We start from the raw sequence: 17,677 nt of genomic DNA, 5'->3' as shown, positions 1-17,677 counted from the left end.
TTTCCTTATAACATTGTATTCTTACATGTTCTTTCGAGAGAAAACTCTCCTGTGCATTCTCTTTAGAGGCTACACGCTTAGATATACACGTAACACCAAAGCTTTTCGAGTTACAACGTGTTGTTTAGGAAAAATAAGATAATTTTGCACGATGCGGGATATCCTTAAAACGTGGTTTTCTGACAAATTTTAACGAAAGAAAGTTCTCCTGTGCGTTGTCCTTTGAGGCTACAGGTTTAGACGTACACGCCACACCAAATCTTTTCGAGTTATAACTTGTTGTTTAGGAGATACAAGCAAATATTGTTCGATTCGTTATTTCTTCTTGTAAAGTGTGTCCAATACGTGCTTAATTGTCTTTAATCTGCAACACTGTATTTCCTTATAACGTGGTATTCTTACATATTCTTTCGAGGGAAACGTCTCCTGTGCGTTCTCTTTTGGGCTACACGCTTAGACATACACGCAATGCCAAAGCTTTTCGAGTTACATGTTGTTTAGGAAAAACAAGATAATTTCGCATGATGCTAGATTTCCATAAAACGTGGTTTTCTGAAAAATTTTGACGAAAGAAAGTTCTCCTGTGGGTTCTCTTTTGAGGCTACATGTTTAGACGTACACGTCACACCAAATCTTTTCGAGTTACAACGTGTTGTTTAGGAGATATAAGCTAATTTTGTACAATGCGTTATTTCTTCTCATAAAGTGATTCCAATAAGTACTTATTTGTCCTTACTCTGCAAAATTGTATTTCCTTATAACGTGGTATTCTTACATATTCTTTTGAGAGAAAACTCTCCTGTGCCTTCTCTTTTGAGGCTCCACGCTTACACATACACGCAACACCAAAGCTTTTCGAGTTACAACATGTTGCTTTGGAAAAAGAAGATGATTTCGCACGATGCGGGATTTCCTTAAAACGTGGTTTTCTGAAAAAATTTGAAGAAAGAAAATTCTCCTGTGGGTTCTCTTTTGAGGCTACACGTTTAGACGTACACGGCACACCGAATCTTTTCGAGTTACAACGTGTTGTTTCGGAGATACAAGCTAATTTTGTAAGATGCGTTACTTCTGCTCATAAAGTTTTCCAATACTTACTTATCTGTCTTTACTCTGCAACACTGTATTTCCTTATAACGTTGTATTCTTACATATTCCTTTGAGAGAAAACTCTCCTGTGCGTTCTCTTTAGAGGCTACACGCTTAGACATACACGCAACGCCAATGCTTTTTGAGTTACAATGTGTCGTTTAGGAAAAACAAGATAATTTCGCACGATGCGAGATTTCCATAAAACGTGGTTGTCTAAAAAATTTTGACGAAAGAAAGTTCTCCTGTGGGTTCTCTTTTGAGGCTACACGTGTAGAGGTAAGAGCCACACCAAATCTTTTCTAGTTACAACGTGTTGTTTAGGAGATACAAGCTAATTTTGTACGATGCATTATTTCTTCTCTTAAAGTGTTTCCAATAGTATTTGTCTGTACTCTGCAACATTATATTTCCTTATAACGTGGCATTCTTACATATTCTTTCGAGAGAAAACTCTCCTGTGCCTTTTCTGTTTTTAGGCTCCACGCTTAGACATACAGGCAACACCAAAGCTTTTCGAGTTACAGCGTTTTGTTTATGGAAAACAAGATAATTTTGCACGATGCGGGATTTCCTTAAAACGTGGTTTTCTGACAAATTTTGACTAAAGAAAATTCTCCTGTGGCTTCTCTTTTGAGGCTACACGTTTAGACGTGCACGCCACACCAAATCCTTTCGAGTTACCACGTGTTGTTTAAGAGATACAAGCTAATTTTGTATGATGCGTTATTTCTTTTCATAAAGTGGTTCCAATACGTATGTATTTGTCTTTACTCTGCAACACTGTATTTCCTTATAACGTTGTATTCTTACATGTTCTTTCGAGAGAACACTCTCCTGTGCATTCTCTTTAGAGGCTACATGCTCAGACATACACGCAACACCAAAGCTTTTCGAGTTACAACGTGTTGTTTAGGAAAAACAAGATAATTTTGCACGATGCGGGATTTCCTTAAAACGTGGTTTTCTGACAAATTTTGACGAAAGAAAGTTCTCCTGTGGGTTCTCTTTTGAGGCTACACGTGTAGCCGTACGAGCCACACCAAATATTTTTGAGTTACAACGTGTTGTTTAGGAGATACAAGCAAATATTGTACGATGCGCTATTTCTTCTCGTAAAGTGTTTCCAATACATACATATTTGTCTTTACTCTGCAACACTGTATTTCCTTATAACATGGTATTCTTACATATTCTTTCGAGGGAAAACTCTCCTGTGCATTCTCTTTTGAGGCTACACGATTAGACAAGCAAGCAACACCAAAGCTTTTCGAGTTACAACATGTTGTTTAGGAAAAAGAAGATGATTTCGCACGATGGGGGATTTCCTAAAAACCTGGTTTTCTGAAAAATTTTGACGAAAGAAAATTCTCCTTTGGGTTTTCTTTTGAGGCTACATATTTAGACGTACAGGTCACACCAAATCTTTTCGAGTTACAACGTGTTGTTTAGGAGATACAAGCTAATTTTTTATAATGCATTAATTCTCGTAAAGTGTTTCCAATACGTACGTATTTGTCTTTACTCTGCAACACTGTATTTCCTTATAACGTGGTATTCTTACATATTCTTTCGAGAGAAAACTATCCTGTGCATTGCCTTTTGAGGCTAAACACTTAGACATGCAGGCAACACCAAAGCTTTTTGAGTTACAACGTGTTGTTTTTAAAATACAAGATAATTTCGCACGATGCTGGATTTCCTTACAACACGGTTTTCTGACAAATTTTGACGAAAGAAAATTATTCTGTTGGTTCTCTTTTGAAGCTTCACGTTTAGATGTGCACGCCACACCTAATCCTTTCGAGTTACACGTGTTGTTTAGGAGATACAAGCTAATTTTGTACGATGCTTTATTTCTTCTCGTAAAGTGTGTCCAATACGTACGTATTTGTCTTTATTCTGCAACACTGTATTTCCTTATAACGTGGTATTTTTACACATTCTTTCGAGAGAAAACTATCTTGTGCGTTCCCTTTTGAGGTTACACACTTAGACATACAGTCAACACCAAAGCTTTTCAAGTTACAACGTGTTGTTTATGAAAAACAAGATAATTTTGCACGATGCGGGATTTCCTTAAAACTTGGTCTTCTGACAAATTTTGACGAAAGAAAATTCTCCTGTGGGTTCTCTTTTGAGGCTACATGTTTAGACGTGCATGCCACATGAAATCCTTTCGAATTATCACGTGTTGTTTAGGAGATATAAGCTAATTTTGTACGATGCGTTATTTCTTCTCGTAAAGTGTTTCCAATATGTACGCATTTGTCTTTACTCTGAAACACTGTATTTCCTTATAACATTGTATTCTTACATGTTCTTTCGAAAGAAAACTCTCCTGTGCATTCTCTTTAGAGGCTACACGCTTAGATATACACGTAACACCAAAGCTTTTCGAATTACAACGTGTTGTTTAGGAAAAAGAAGATAATTTTGCACGATGCGGGATATCCTTAAAACGTGATTTTCTGACAAATTTTAACGAAAGAAAGTTCTCCTGTGCGTTGTCCTTTGAGGCTACAGGTTTAGACGTACACGCCACACCAAATCTTTTCGAGTTATAACTTGTTGTTTAGGAGATACAAGCAAATATTGTTCGATGCGCTATTTCTTCTTGTAAAGTGTGTCCAATACGTGCTTAATTGTCTTTACTCTGCAACACTTTATTTCCTTATAACGTTGTATTCTTACATATTCTTTCGAGGGAAACGTCTCCTGTGCGTTCTCTTTTGGGCTACACGCTTAGACATACACGCAATGCCAAAGCTTTTCGAGTTACAACATGCTGTTTAGGAAAAACAAGATAATTGCGCATGATGCTAGATTTCCATAAAACGTGGTTTTCTGAAAAATTTTGACGAAAGAAAGTTCTCCTGTGGGTTCTCTTTTGAGGCTACATGTTTAGACGTACACGTCACACCAAATCTTTTCGAGTTACAACGTGTTGTTTAGGAGATATAAGCTAATTTTGTACGATGCGTTATTTCTTCTCATAAAGTGATTCCAATAAGTACTTATTTGTCCTTACTCTACAAAATTGTATTTCCTTATAGCGTGGTATTCTTACATATTCTTTTGAGAGAAAACTCTCCTGTGCCTTCTCTTTTGAGGCTCCACGCTTACACATACATGCAACACCAAAGCTTTTCGAGTTACAACATGTTGCTTTGGAAAAAGAAGATGATTTCGCACGATGCGGGATTTCCTTAAAACGTGGTTTTCTGAAAAATTTTGAAGAAAGAAAATTCTCCTGTGGGTTATCTTTTGAGGCTACACGTTTAGACGTACACGGCACAAGGAAACTTTTCGAGTTACAACGTGTTGTTTCGGAGATACAAGCTAATTTTGTAAGATGCGTTACTTCTGCTCGTAAAGTTTTCCAATACGTACTTATCTGTCTTTACTCTGCAACACTGTATTTCCTTATAACGTTGTATTCTTAACATATTCTTTTGAGAGAAAACTCTCCTGTGCGTTCTCTTTAGAGGCTACACGCTTAGACATACACGCAACGCCAAAGCTTTTTGAGTTACAATGTGTCGTTTAGGAAAAACAAGATAATTTCGCACGATGCGAGATTTCCATAAAACGTGGTTGTCTGAAAAATTTTGACGAAAGAAAGTTCTCCTGTGGGTTCTCTTTTGAGGCTACATGTGTAGAGGTAAGAGCCACACCAAATCTTTTCTAGTTACAACGTGTTGTTTAGGAGATACAAGCTAATTTTGTACGATGCATTATTTCTTCTCTTAAAGTGTTTCCAATAGTATTTGTCTGTACTCTGCAACATTATATTTCCTTATAACGTGGCATTCTTACATATTCTTTCGAGAGAAAACTCTCCTGTGCCTTTTCTGTTTTTAGGCTCCACGCTTAGACATACAGGCAACACCAAAGCTTTTCGAGTTACAGCGTGTTGTTTATGGAAAACAAGATAATTTTGCACGATGCGGGATTTCCTTCAAACGTGGTTTTCTGACAAATTTTGACTAAAGAAAATTCTCCTGTGGCTTCTCTTATGAGGCTACACGTTTAGACGTGCACGCCACACCAAATCCTTTCGAGTTACCACGTGTTGTTTAAGAGATACAAGCTAATTTTGTATGATGCGTTATTTCTTTTCATAAAGTGGTTCCAATACGTATGTATTTGTCTTTACTCTGCAACACTGTTTTTCCTTATAACATTGTATTCTTACATGTTCTTTCGAGAGAAAACTCTCCTGTGCATTCTCTTTAGAGGCTACATGCTCAGACATACACGCAACACCAAAGCTTTTCGAGTTACAACGTGTTGTTTAGGAAAAACAAGATAATTTTGCACGATGCGGGATTTCCTTAAAACGTGGTTTTCTGACAAATTTTGACGAAAGAAAGTTCTCCTGTGGGTTCTCTTTTGAGGCTACACGTGTAGCCGTACGAGCCACACCAAATATTTTTGAGTTACAACGTGTTGTTTAGAAGATACAAGCAAATATTGTACGATGTGCTATTTCTTCTCGTAAAGTGTTTCCAATACGTACATATTTGTCTTTACTCTGCAACACTGTATTTCCTTATAACATGGTATTCTTACATATTCTTTAGAGGGAAAACTGTCCTGTGCATTCTCTTTTGAGGCTACACGATTAGACAAGCACGCAACACCAAAGCTTTTCGATTTACAACATGTTGTTTAAAAAAAAGAAGATGATTTCGCACGATGAGGGATTTCCTAAAAACCTGGTTTTCTGAAAAATTTTGACGAAAGAAAATTCTCCTTTTGGTTCTTATTGAGTTACATATTTAGACGTACACGTCACACCAAATCTTTTCGAGTTACAACGTGTTGTTTAGGAGATACAAGCTAATTTTTTATAACGCATTAATTCTCGTAAAGTGTTTCCAATACGTACGTATTTGTCTTTACTCTGCAACACTGTATTTCCTTATAACGTGGTATTCTTACATATTCTTTCGAGAGAAAACTATCCTGTGCATTGCCTTTTGAGGCTAAACACTTAGACATGCAGGCAACACCAAAGCTTTTTGAGTTACAACGTGTTGTTTTTAAAATACAAGATAATTTCGCACGATGCTGGATTTCCTTACAACACGGTTTTCTGACAAATTTTGACGAAAGAAAATTATTCTGTTGGTTCTCTTTTGAAGCTTCACGTTTAGATGTGCACGCCACACCTAATCCTTTCGAGTTACACGTGTTGTTTAGGAGATACAAGCTAATTTTGTACGATGCTTTATTTCTTCTCGTAAAGTGTGTCCAATACGTACGTATTTGTCTTTATTCTGCAACACTGTATTTCCTTATAACGTGGTATTCTTACACATTCTTTCGAGAGAAAACTATCTTGTGCGTTCCCTTTTGAGGTTACACACTTAGACATACAGTCAACACCAAAGCTTTTCAAGTTACAACGTGTTGTTTATGAAAAACAAGATAATTTTGCACGATGCGGGATTTCCTTAAAACTTGGTCTTCTGACAAATTTTGACGAAAGAAAATTCTCCTGTGGGTTCTCTTTTGAGGCTACATGTTTAGACGTGCATGCCACATGAAATCCTTTCGAATTATCACGTGTTGTTTAGGAGATATAAGCTAATTTTGTACGATGCGTTATTTCTTCTCATAAGGTGTTTCCAATATGTACGTATTTGTCTTTACTCTGCAACACTGTATTTCCTTATAACATTGTATTCTTACATGTTCTTTCGAGAGAAAACTCTCCTGTGCATTCTCTTTAGAGGCTACACGCTTAGATATACACGTAACACCAAAGCTTTTCGAATTACAACGTGTTGTTTAGGAAAAACAAGATAATTTTGCACGATGCGGGATATCCTTAAAACGTGATTTTCTGACAAATTTTAACGAAAGCAAGTTCTCCTGTGCGTTGTCCTTTGAGGCTACAGGTTTAGACGTACACGCCACACCAAATCTTTTCGAGTTATAACTTGTTGTTTAGGAGATACAAGCAAATATTGTTCGATGCGCTATTTCTTCTTGTAAAGTGTGTCCAATACGTGCTTAATTGTCTTTACTCTGCAACACTGTATTTCCTTATAACGTGGTATTCTTACATATTCTTTCGAGGGAAACGTCTCCTGTACGTTCTCTTTTGGGGTACACGCTTAGACATACACGCAATGCCAAAGCTTTTCGAGTTACAACATGCTGTTTAGGAAAAACAAGATAATTGCGCATGATGCTAGATTTCCATAAAACGTGGTTTTCTGAAAAATTTTGAGGAAAGAAAGTTCTCCTGTGGGTTCTCTTTTGAGGCTACATGTTTAGACGTACACGTCACACCAAATCTTTTCGAGTTACAACGTGTTGTTTAGGAGATATAAGCTAATTTTGTACGATGCGTTATTTCTTCTCATAAAGTGATTCCAATAAGTACTTATTTGTCCTTACTCTACAAAATTGTATTTCCTTATAGCGTGGTATTCTTACATATTCTTTTGAGAGAAAACTCTCCTGTGCCTTCTCTTTTGAGGCTCCACGCTTACACATACACGCAACACCAAAGCTTTTCGAGTTACAACATGTTGCTTTGGAAAAAGAAGATGATTTCGCACGATGCGGGATTTCCTTAAAACGTGGTTTTCTGAAAAATGTTGAAGAATGAAAATTCTCCTGTGGGTTATCTTTTGAGGCTACACGTTTAGACGTACACGGCACACCGAATCTTTTCGAGTTACAACGTGTTGTTTCGGAGATACAAGCTAATTTTGTAAGATGCGTTACTTCTGCTCGTAAAGTTTTCCAATACGTACTTATCTGTCTTTACTCTGCAACACTGTATTTCCTTATAACGTTGTATTCTTACATATTCTTTTGAGAGAAAACTCTCCTGTGCGTTCTCTTTAGAGGCTACACGCTTAGACATACACGCAACGCCAAAGTTTTTGAGTTACAATGTGTCGTTTAGGAAAAACAAGATAATTTCGCACGATGCGAGATTTCCATAAAACGTGGTTGTCTGAAAAATTTTGACGAAAGAAAGTTCTCCTGTGGGTTCTCTTTTGAGGCTACACGTGTAGAGGTAAGAGCCACACCAAATCTTTTCTAGTTACAACGTGTTGTTTAGGAGATACAAGCTAATTTTGTACGATGCATTATTTCTTATCTTAAAGTGTTTCCAATAGTATTTGTCTGTACTCTGCAACATTATATTTCCTTATAACGTGGCATTCTTACATATTCTTTCGAGAGAAAACTCTCCTGTGCCTTTTCTGTTTTTAGGCTCCACGCTTAGACATACAGGCAACACCAAAGCTTTTCGAGTTACAGCGTGTTGTTTATGGAAAACAAGATAATTTTGTACGATGCGGGATTTCCTTAAAACGTGGTTTTCTGACAAATTTTGACTAAAGAAAATTCTCCTGTGGGTTCTCTTTTGAGGCTACATGTTTAGCCGTGCACGCCACACGAAATCTTTCGAATTATCACGTGTTGTTTTGGAGATACAAGCTAATTGTGTACGATGCGTTATTTCTTCTCGTAAGTGTTTCCTATATGCATGTATTTGTCTTTACTCTGCAACACTGTATTTCCTTATAACATTGTATTCTTACATGTTCTTTCGAGAGAAAACTCTCTTGTGCGTTCTCTTTAGAGTCTACACGCTTAGATATACACATAACACCAAAGCTTTTCGAGTTACAACGTGTTGTTTAGGAAAAACAAGATAATTTTGCACGATGCGGGATATCCTTAAAACGTGGTTTTCTGACAAATTTTAACGAAAGAAAGTTCTCCTGTGCGTTGTCTTTTGAGAATACAAGTTTAGACGTACACGCCACACCAAATCTTTTCGAGTTATAACTTGTTGTTTAGGAGATATAAGCAAATTTTGTTCGATGCGTTTTATTTCTTCTTGTAAAGTGTGTCCAATACGTACTTAATTGTCTTTACTCTGCAACACTGTACTTCCTTATAACGTGGTATTCTTACATATTCTTTCGAGGGAAACGTCTCCTGTGCGTTCTCTTTTGGGCTACATGCTTAGACATACACGCAACACCAAAGCTTTTCGAGTTACAACGTGTTGTTTAGGAAAAACAAGATAATTTCGCATGATGCGAGATTTCCATAAAACGTGGTTTTCTGAAAAATTTTGACGAAAGAAAGTTCTCCTGTGGGTTCTCTTTTGAGGCTACATGTTTAGACGTACACGTCACACCAAATCTTTTTGAGTTACAACGTGTTGTTTAGGAGATACAAGCTAATTTTTTACGATGCGTTATTTCTTCTCATAAAGTGTTTCCAATAAGTACTTATTTGTCTTTACTCTGCAAAATTGTATTTCCTTATAACGTGGTATTCTTACATATTCTTTCGAGAGAAAACTCTCCTATGCCTTCTCTTTTGAGGCTCCACGCTTACACATACACGCAACACCAAAGCTTTTCGAGATACAACATGTTGCTTAGGAAAAAGAAGATGATTTCGCACAATGCGGGATTTCCTTAAATCGTGGTTTTCTGAAAAATGTTGAAGAAAGACAATTCTCCTGTGGGTTCTCTTTTAAGGCTACACATTTAGACATACACGGCACACCAAATCTTTTCGAGTTACAACATGTTGTTTCGGAGTTACAAGCTAATTTTGTAAGATGCGTTACTTCTGCTCGTAAAGTTTTCCAATACGTACTTATTTGTCTTTACTCTGCAACAGTGTATTTCCTTATAACGTTGTATTCTTACATATTCTTTTGAGAGAAAACTCTGCTGTGCGTTCTCTTTACAGGCTACATGCTTAGACATACACGCAACGCCAAAGCTTTTTGAGTTACAATGTGTCGTTTAGGAAAAACAAGATAATTTCGCACGATGCGAGATTTCCATAAAACGTGGTTGTCTGAAAAATTTTGACGAAATAAAGTTCTCCTGTGGGTTCTCTTTTGAGGCTACACGTGTAGAGGTAAGAGCCACACCAAATTTTTTCGAGTTACAACGTGTTGTTTAGGAGATACAAGCTAATTTTGTACGATGCATTATTTCTTCTCTTTAAGTGTTTCCAATAGTATTTGTCTGTACTCTGCAACATTATATTTCCTTATAACGTGGTATACTTACATATTCTTTCGAGAGAAAACTCTCCTCTTCCTTCTCTTTTGAGGCTCCACGCTTAGACATACAGGCAGCACCATAGCTTTTCGAGTTACAACATGTTGTTTATGGAAAACAAGATAATTTTGCATGATGCGGGATTTCCTTAAAACGTGGTTTTCTGACAAATTTTGACAAAAGAAAATTCTCCTGTGGCTTCTCTTTTGAGGCTACACATTTAGACGTGCACGCCACACCAAATCCTTTCGAGTTACCACGTGTTGTTTAAGAGATACAAGCTAATTTTGTATGATGCGTTATTTCTTTTCGTAAAGTGGTTCCAATACGTATGTATTTGTCTTTACTCTGCAACACTGTATTTCCTTATAACGTTGTATTCTTACATGTTTTTTCGAGAGAAACTCTCCTGTGCATTCTCTTTAGAGGCTACATGCTCAGACATACACGCAACACCAAATCTTTTCGAGTTACAACGTGTTGTTTAGGAAAAACAAGATAATTTTGCACGATGCGGGATTTCCTTAAAACGTGGTTTTCTGACAAATTTTGACGAAAGAAAGTTCTCCTGTGGGTTCTCCTTTGAGGCTACACGTGTAGCCGTACGAGCCACACCAAATATTTTTGAGTTACAGCGTGTTGTTTAGGAGATACAAGCAAATATTTTACGATGCGCTATTTCTTCTCGTAAAATGTTTCCAATACGTACATATTTGTCTTTACTCTGCAACACTGTATTTCCTTATAACATGGTATTCTTACATATTCTTTCGAGGGAAAACTGTCCTGTGCATTCTCTTTTGAGGCTACACGATTAGAGAAGCACGCAACACCAAAGCTTTTCGAGTTACAACATGTTGTTTAGGAAAAAGTAGATGATTTCGCACGATGAGGGATTTCCTAAAAACCTGGTTTTCTGAAAAATTTTGACGAAAGAAAATTCTCCTTTGGGTTCTCTTTTGAGGCTACATATTCAGACGTACACGTCACACCAAATCTTTTCGAGTTACAACGTGTTGTTTAGGAGATACAAGCTAATTTTTTATAATGCGTTAATTCTCGTAAAGTGTTTCCAATACGTACGTATTTGTCTTTACTCTGCAACACTGTATTTCCTTTTAACGTGGTATTCTTACATATTCTTTCAAGAGAAAACTATCCTGTGCATTCCCATTTGAGGCTAAACACTTAGACAAAGAGGCAACACCAAAGCTTTTTGAGTTACAACGTGTTGTTTTTAAAAAAACAAGATAATTTCGCACGATGCTGGATTTCCTTACAACATGGTTTTCTGACAAATTTTGACAAAAGAAAATTATTCTGTTGGTTCTCTTTTGAACCTTCATGTTTAGACGTGCACGCCACACCTAATCCTTTCGAGTTACCACGTGTTGTTTAGGAGATACAAGCTAATTTTGTACGATGCTTTATTTCTTCTCGTAAAGTGTGTCCAATACGTACGTATTTGTCTTTACTCTGCAACACTGTATTTCCTTATAACGTGGTATTCTTACATATTCTTTCGAGAGAAAACTATCTTGTGCGTTCCCTTTTGAGGCTACACCCTTAGACATACAGGCAACACCAAAGCTTTTCAAGTTACAACGTGTTGTTTATGAAAAACAAGATAATTTCGCACGATGCGGGATTTCCTTAAAACGTGGTTTTCTGACAAATTTTAACGAAAGAAAGTTCTCCTTTGCGTTGTCTTTTGAGGCTACAGGTTTAGACGTACACGCCACACCAAATCTTTTCGAGTTATAACTTGTTGTTTAGGAGATACAAGCAAATTTTTTTCGATGCGTTATTTCTTCTTGTAAAGTGTGTCCAAAACGTACTTAATTGTCTTTACTCTGCAACACTGTATTTCCTTATAACGTTGTATTCTTACATATTCTTTCGAGGGAAACCTCTCCTGTGCGTTCTCTTTTGGGGTACACGCTTAGACATACACGCAACGCCAAAGCTTTTCGAGTTACAACGTGTTGTTTAGGAAAAACAAGATAATTTCGCATGATGCGAGATTTCCATAAAACGTGGTTTTCTGAAAAATTTTTACTAAAGAAAGATCTCCTGTGGGTTCTTTTTGAGGCTCTACGTGTAGGGGTATGAGCCACACCAAATCCTTTCGAGTTACAACGTGTTGTTTAGGAGATACAAGCTAATTTAGTACGATGCGTTATTTCTTCACTTAAAATGTTTCCAATACGTACTTAATTGTCTTTACTCTGCAACACTATATTTGCCTATAACGTGGTATTCTTACATATTCTTTCGAGAGAAAACTGTCCTGTGCAATCTCATTTGAGGCTACAAGCTTAGACATACACGCAACACCAAAGCTTTTCAAATTACAACGTGTTGTTTAGGAAAAACAAGATAATTTCGCACAATGCGAGATTTCCGTAAAACGTGGTTTCTGACAAATTTTGATGAAAGAAAATTCTCCTGCGGGTTCTCTTTTGAGGCTACACATTTAGACATACATGTGACGCCAAATCTTTTCGAGTTACAACGTATTGTTTAGGAGACACAAGTTAATTTTGTACGATGCGTTATTACTTCTCGTAAAGTGTTTACAATATGTACTTATTTGTCTTTACTCTGCAAAATTGTATTTCCTTATAACATGGTATTATTACATATTCTTTCGAGGGAAAACTCTCCTGTGCCTTCTCTTTTGAGGCTCCATCCTTACACATACACGCAACACCAAAGTTTTTCGAGTTACAACATGTTGTTTAGGAAAAAGGAGATGATTTTGCAAGATGCGGGATTAGCTTAAAACGTGGTTTTCTGAAAAATGTTGACGAAAGAAAATTCTCCTGTGTGTTCTCTTTTGAGGCTACATATTTAGACGTACATGCCACACCAAATCTTTTCGAATTACAACGTGTTGTTTAGGAGATACAATCTAATTTTGTACAATGCGTTAATTCTTCTCGTAAAGTGTTTCCGACATGTACGTATTTATCTTTACTCTGCAACACTGTATTTCCTTAAAACGTGGTTTTCTTACATATTCTTTCGAGAGAAAACTATCCTGTGCATTCCCTTTTGAGGCTACACACTTAGACATACAGGTAACACCAAAGCTTTTCGAGTTACAACGTGTTGTTTATGAAAAACAAGATAATTTCGCACGATGCGGGATTTCCTTAAAACGTGGTTTTCTGACAAATTTTGACGAAAGAAAATTCTCCTGTGGGTTCTCTTTTGAGGCTTCACATTTAGACGTGCACGCCACACCAAATCATTTCGAGTTACCACGTGTTGTTTAGGAGATACAAGCTAAATTTGTACGATGCCTTATTTCTTCTCATAAAATGTTTCCAATACGTACATATTTGTCTTTACTCTGCAACACTGTATTTCCTTATAACGTGGTATTCTTACATATTCGGTCGCGAGAAAACTATCGTGTGCATTCCCTTTTGAGGCTACACAATTAGACATACAGGCAACACCAAAACTTTTCGAGTTACAACGTGTTGTTTATGAAAAACAAGATAATTTCGCACGATGCGGGATTTCCGTAAAAAGTGGTGTTCTGACAAATTTTGACGAAAGAAAATTCTCCTGTTGGTTCTCTTTTGAGGCTACACGTTTAGACGTGCACGCCACACCAAATCTTTTCGAGTTACCACTTGTTGTTTAGGAGATACAAGCTAATTTTTTACGAAGCGTTATTTTTTCTCGTAAAGTGTTTCCAAAAAGTATGTATTTGTCTTTACTCTGCAACACTGTATTTCCTTATAACGTTGTATTCTTACATGTTCTTTCGAGAGAAAAATCTCCTGTGCGTTCTCTTAAGTGGCTACACACATAGACATACACGCAATACCAAAGCTTTGCGAGTAACAACGTGTTGTTTGGGAAAAACAAGATAATTTTCACGATGCTGGATATCCTTAAAACGTGGTTTTCTGACAAATTTTAACGAAAGAAAGTTCTCCTGTGCGTTGTCTTTTGAGGCTACAGGTTTAGACGTACACGCCACACCAAATCTTTTCGAGTTATAACGTGTTGTTTAGGAGATACAAGCAAATTTTTTACGATGCGTTACTTCTTCTCCTAAAGTTTTTCCAATATGTACTTATTTGTCTTTACTCTGCAACACTGTATTTCCTTATAACGTGGTATTCTTACATATTCTTTCGAGAGAAAACTCTCCTGTGCATTCTCTTTTGAGGCTACACGCTTAGACAAACACTCAACACCAAAGCTTTTCGAGTTACACCGTGTTGCTTAGGAAAAACAAGATAATTTTGCACGATGCGAGATTTCCTTAAAACGTATTTTCTGACAAATTTTGTTGAAAGAAAATTCTCCTGTGAGTTCCCTTTTGAGGCTACACGTTTAGACGTACACGTCACACCAAATCTTTTCGAGTTACAACGTGTTGTTTAGGAGATACAAGCTAATTTTTTACGATGCGTTATTTCTTCTCGTAAAATGTGTCCAATACGTACTTATTTGTCTTTACTCTGCAACACTGTATTTCCTTATAACGTGGTATTCTTACATATTCTTTCAAGAGAAAACACTCCTGTGCGTTCTCTTTTGAGGCTACACGCTTAGACATACACGCAGCACCAAAGCTTTCCGAGTTACAACGTGTTGTTTAGGAAAAACAAGATAATTTCCACGATGCGGGATTTCCATAAAACGTGGTTTTCTGACAAATTTTGACGAAAGAAAATTCTCCTGTGAGTTCTCTTTCGAGGCTACACGTTTAGACGTACACGCCACACCAAATCTTTTCGAGTTACATCGTGTTGTTTAGGAGATACAAGCTAATTTTGTACGATGCGTTATTACTTCTCATAAAGTGTTTCCAATATATACGTATTTGTCTTTAATCTGCAACACTGTATTTCCTTATAACGTGGTATTCTTATATATTCTTTCGAGAGAAATCTCTCCTGTGCATTCTCTTTTGAGGCCACAAGTTTATACATACACGCAACACCAAAGCTTTTCGAGTTACGAAGTGTTGTGTAGGAAAAACAAGATAATTTCGCACAATGCGGGATTTCCTTAATACGTGGATTCTGACAAATTTTGACGAAAGAAAATTCTCCTGTGTGTTCTCTTTTGAGGCTACATATTTAGACGTACACGCCACACCAAATGTTTTCGAATTACAACGTATTGTTTAGGAAATACAAGCTAATTTTGTACAATGCGTTAATTCTTCTCGTAAAGTGTTTCCAATACGTACATATTTGTCTTTACTCTGCAACACTGTATTTCTTAAAACGTGGTTTTCTTACATATTCTTTCAAGAGAAAACTATCCTGTGCATTCCCTTTTGAGGCTACATACTTAGACATACAGGCAACAACAAAGCTTTTCGAGTTACAACGTGATGTTTATGAAAAACAAGATAATTTCGCACGATGCGGGATTTCCTTAAAACGTGGTTTTCTGACAAATTTTGACGAAAGAAAATTCTCCTGTGGGTTCTCTTTTGAGGCTTCACGTTTAGACGTGCACGCCACACGAAATCCTTTCGAGTTACCACGTGTTGTTTAGGAGATACAAGCTAATTTTGTACGCTGCGTTATTTCTTCTCATAAAGTGTTTCCAATACGTACGTATTTGTCTTTACTCTGCAACACTGTATTTCCTTATAACGTGGTATTCTTACATATTCTGTCGAGAGAAAACTATCCTGTGCGTTCCCTTTTGAGGCTACACACTTAGACATACAAGCAACACCAAAACCTTTCGAGTTACAACGTGTTGTTTATGAAAAACTAGATAAGTTCACACGATGTGGGATTTCCTTAAAACGTGGTGTTCTGACAAATTTTGACGACAGAAAATTCTCCTGTTGGTTCTCTTTTGAGGCTACACGTTTAGACGTGCACGCCACACCAAATCTTTTCGAGTTACCACGTGTTGTTTAGGAGATACAAGGTAATTTTTTACGATGCATTATTTCTTCTCGTAAAGTGTTTCCAATAAGTACGTATTTGTCTTTACTCTGCAACACTGTATTTCCTTATAACGTTGTATTCTTACATGTTCTTTCGAGAGAAAAATCTCCTGTGCCTTCTCTTAAGTGGCTACACGCATAGACATACACGCAGCACCAAAGCTTTTCGAGTTACAACGAGTTGTTTAGGAAAAACAAGATAATTTTGCACGATGCGGGATATCCTTAAAACGTGGTTTTCTGACAAATTATGACGAAAGAAAGTTCTCCTGTGGGTTCTCTTTTGAGGCTACACGTTTAGACGTATGAGCCACACCAAATATTTCGAGTTACAACGTGTTGTTTACGAGATACAAGCAAATTTTTTACGATGCGTTATTTCTTCTCCTAAAGTGTTTCCAATATATACTTATTTGTCTTTACTCTGCAACACTGTATTTCCTTATAACGTGGTATTCTTACATATTCTTTCGAGAGAAAACTCTCCTGTGCATTCTCTTTTGAGGCTACACGCTTAGACAAACACTCAACACCAAAGCTTTTCGAGTTACACCGTGTTGTTTAGTAAAAACAAGATAATTTTGCACGATGCGAGATTTCCTTAAAACGTGTTTTCTGACAAATTTTGATGAAAGAAAATTCTCCTGTGAGTTCTCTTTTGAGGGTACATGTTTAGACGTACATGTCACACCAAATCTTTTCGAGTTACAACGTGTTGTTTAGGAGATACAAGCTTATTTTTTACGATGCGTTACTTCTTCTCATAAATTGTGTCCAATACTTACTTATTTGTCTTTACTCTGCAACACTGTATTTCCTTATAACGCGGTATTCTTACATATTCTTTCGAGAGAAAACTCTCCTGTGCGTTCTCTTTTGAGGCTACACGCTTAGACATACACGCAGCACCAAAGCTTTTCGAGTTACAACGTGTTGTTTAGGAAAAACAAGATAATTTCCACGATGCGGGATTTCCATAAAACGTGGTTTTCTGACAAATTTTGACGAAAGAAAATACTCCTGTAAGTTCACTTTTGAGGCTACACGTTTAGACGTACACGCCACACCAAATCTTTTCGAGTTACATCGTGTTGTTTAGGAGATACAAGCTAATTTTGTATGATGCGTTATTTCTTCTCGTAAAGTGTTTCCAATATATACGTATTTGTCTTTACTCTGCAACACTGTATTTCCATATAATGTGGTATTCTTATATATTCTTTCGAGAGAAAACTCTCCTGTGCGTTATCTTTTGAGGCCACACGTTTAGACATACACGCAACACCAAAGCTTTTCGAGTTACAATGTGTTGTTTAGGAAAAACAAGATAATTTCGCACAATGCGGGATTTCCTTAAAACGTGGTTTTCTGTCAAATTTTGACGAAAGAAAATTCTCCTGTGGGTTCTCTTTTGAGGCTACACGTTTCAACTTACACGTCACACCAAATCCTTCGAGTTACAACGTTTTGTTTAGGAAATACAAGCTAATTTTGTACGATGTATTATTCCTTCTCGTAAAGTGTTTCCAATAAGTAAGTATCTGTCTTTACTCTGCAACACTGTATTTCCTTA

Source organism: Apodemus sylvaticus, chromosome 15, assembly GCF_947179515.1.
Source record: "Apodemus sylvaticus chromosome 15, mApoSyl1.1, whole genome shotgun sequence".
Taxonomy (NCBI): domain Eukaryota; kingdom Metazoa; phylum Chordata; class Mammalia; order Rodentia; family Muridae; genus Apodemus; species Apodemus sylvaticus.
Note: the sequence above shows the minus strand (reverse complement) of the source record.